The following is a 3598-nucleotide window of genomic DNA, read 5'->3' as shown; positions in this document are numbered from 1 at the left end:
TGAGCTGCCATCACTTTACATTTAATACTATTAGTCAGATTTTATTTTTTTCATCACATGGTTTGCTAAAGAATCTGTTTAGAAAAAACAAAACAATGTTAGCTCAGCTGTCAGTCAAAAACACAAATAATCTGTGTACTTTAATAATTTTGGAAAGATTTAAGTAAATGATCAGACAAAAAACGATTTAGGCAAATAATCTGGTAACCATCATAATATTCTACTTTTATTTTTAAAATAATTTAAATAATACTATAAGTTTTAGCTTTGCAGTAAAAGCCATCACAAAACAGCTGTTCCCAAAGGTGTAGGGACAAAAACTTGCAGCTCTAATTAAAAAATAAAACAGACAAAAGCTCACAATTGTTTCAWTTGTTTTTGAACACCAAAGGTATWATRTTTGTGACACCTCAGATTTGCTCACACATTCATTATTTTGAGTTGTTCTCACCTTATAACCTTCCACACCTTATTTTTTTTACTTAAGCAAGATTAATCTGTTACTATGTTAATGAGTGAGTTTCTCTGAGCACATCTTAATAATGCTTAACACTGTTTACCCAGTACATCACCTAATAAAGAACAGACAATTAAAAGTGCAAACAATAGTCACATGACGCCTAAAAAGTGCCTCAAAAACCTGAGCCAGGACTTACTCATGTATGCGTGTATATTACGAGAAACTTAACCCCAAAAAGCATTCAAAAATTGGGGGTTTATATACACGGGAGTAAATTTTGACTAACTTCTTTTAAGGTACAACTATRAAAAGTTTCAGTAGGCCTATTTCCTCATATTTAACTGAAATMTTCCCCCTCCCTCCAGTTGTAAGTCACACATAGCGAAGCAAACAGTTGTTTGCTCACTGGAGTCAGAGAAAAACAATAAAACGTGTTTTCTTTTTCTTGTTAACTGTGGCACTGTAAAAAAAAAGTTGGACTTGTTAGTTGCATGTTCTGAAAAATCCATTTTGCTAATTTAACATCTGGCCTCTGCTCTGGTCTGTGAGCGAATTGTTTTTTTAGTGGCACACAGAACCAGAAACTTCCGCTGCTCGTCCTCCGCAGCTCTGCAGCAAAACACGTCCACATAAGTGYGTCTCCCCCAGTATGTTTTCCCATTAGATGGCGCACCGTAAAGTCTGAAAAATCCTGAAGTCTGTCTGAAATAAATGGTGGCTTTATACATGATGACTAGATTTGTTTATGTTTTTAAGTAAAAAAAAAAGAAAAAGATGATCATATTATACTTGAGATCGTACTCAGACCCTGCGTCCTCATATGTGGACATTGCATTTTTGCCTCTCTACCCATGATGCATCATTTTTAACTTTAACCCATTGGCCTTATCAATGGACACTACCAGCACCCTCTAGTGATCCCATGACAATATTACACTCATTTAAGTGAAAACAAGATGGTGGAGATCCCCGTAAAAATCTTCTACAATAATTCTGGTAAGACAAATGGTCAAGATAAAAATCCAAGTTACATTTCAGTTACATCTTTAGTGTCATAAGACATGCAAAAAATAATGTTGTTTTACAGCTGAAGCAAAGTACAATGTCAGTAAAAATAAAGTCCTCATTTGAGGACATTGGGACTATATTTTTTTATTAATTGTGGTATGAGGTAGGATAAACCTGCAAATATTTAGAAGAGTTTACAAATGTAAATAGTATAGGTGGTATATGTGGTCACAAATTTTTGTTAAACAAATCTGGAAATATTTAGAAGAGTTCACAAGCACAAATAGTTCTTCCAAGTGTACATTTGTTCAACCAATTAATTATGCCAACGATGTTCCGGTCAAATGGTCTGCGGTTTCCTGCTATTACGTCACGTAAGATGTTCTAAACTGAAGAGCAATCTGAAAGTTGTCGATAATGATGACTATGCACTTCTCTAATCTTGCTCTGGTCAACAGCTGGCTGCTGTATTGCCAAAATAGCTAAGAAAATGGAACCATCAGAAAGGCTAGCATGAAGTATCTCAAGTTTTTTATGGTAATTGCTTGGGTATTCCTCAAAAAGCGTTACATTTTTGAGACCCAGTGTAAATGTTCCATCTTTGGATAGCACCTTGTTTTCTTCACCAGAAGGTGCATGCTAGCATTCCACATTCCAACATTGTTAACATACAATAGTTGTGAACGTGTGTTTGTGTGTATGTGTGTGTGTGGTTCCTCCTCTGTGTAGCCCTTGTAATGAACTGGCAGTCTGTCCAGCATGCTCCCTTCTTCTCGCCTGTCAGTCAGATCAGATAAGCTCCAGTTCCTTGTGACCCTGCACTGGATAAAGTGGGTATGGAGAATGGCTGAATGTAAGTGACACGTATTAGAAGAATCAAGAAGAGATGTGGTGACTTTTTCTATTTATGGGGAAGAAGAATGGGTCAACAGAGAGAGAGAGGGAGAAAAGGGAGATGTCAAATTGATCAGATAGAAAAAGCATATCTTGTGACCCTGTGACAGGATTGTAGCCTTGGTGCTTGTAAAAATGTGAAATACACCTCAATACAAAGTGGTTCTGCATTACTAAAATGCCAAACCCATGATTGGTTTGTAGGATTTGGTAAGCCTGAGCTCTAGTAAGGCTTATCTGTGTTACAGCTTTTAGATCAAAACTTGTGAATATTTGTAAGAATAGTTTGTGAAGAATGGTGGAAAAAAAACACTTACTGGGTTCATCATTACCATTTTATTTATTTCTTATAAATCAGATTGGAACAAGACATGCAGCAGCCCTTTTTGAATGAGAAATAATGTTCTGAGACACTTCGAAAACTCAGAAAAATATCGTTTGCCTCTCAATAACTTGTGATAAAAGTTTGTACATTTACTTTTGTAAAAAAAAGTGGGCATTACGCAATATTTACTGAAAAGCTCAGAGTCAAAGACAATCCAGTTTACATGAAAATATTACATAGGGAACCTGTTTTTTTATTTCATATATAATATTCCTGCATTATTCAGACATTCGGACATTGTTTTTAGATATATTGTAAAGGGGACCTATCATGCAAAATTCCCTTTTTACATGTTTTATACTTAAATTTGGGTCTGTACCGCTTCCACAAACAGTCCAATATGTAAATGTTATGTTGGTGTCAGGCAGCAAATGATCTGGTGAAAAAGCCTGCAGGTTGTTGAAACCTACCAACACCTAAGACGAGACCAGCCCCTCACCTGGTAACCCAAGCAGAGAATCCACCCACTTCATTACAGGAAAACTATATTTGTTCAGCTGTTTTACAACAGTCACGGAGAACAGAGGTGTGTGGCTTAATTTTATTTTTTTGTCAATGTCCCTGTGACATTGCCAAAAATKTGTAGTTTGTGCAAACAATTTCAAAATAGACTCCTTTGAAAACTACTAACAAGTATGCAGCAGGATTTGCCCAAGGACCTTTCAGCTGCAGAAAACCATTGTCCCTACTGTTTGTCACAAATCTGCAGATGATGGTGGAAAGTGTTGTGTGTTTAGTATTGTTGTTCGGCATGAACATGATTTGTCATATAGCACAAATTAAGCAATAGCCRGGAAGAGCACCTTCAAGATCCTGCAGCCTGGAGACTCCCGAGTCATTGCGCTCGTCTC

This window comes from Austrofundulus limnaeus, unplaced genomic scaffold (assembly GCF_001266775.1).
Source record: "Austrofundulus limnaeus strain Quisiro unplaced genomic scaffold, Austrofundulus_limnaeus-1.0 Scaffold9, whole genome shotgun sequence".
In the NCBI taxonomy this organism is placed as follows: Eukaryota; Metazoa; Chordata; class Actinopteri; order Cyprinodontiformes; family Rivulidae; genus Austrofundulus; species Austrofundulus limnaeus.
Note: the sequence above shows the minus strand (reverse complement) of the source record.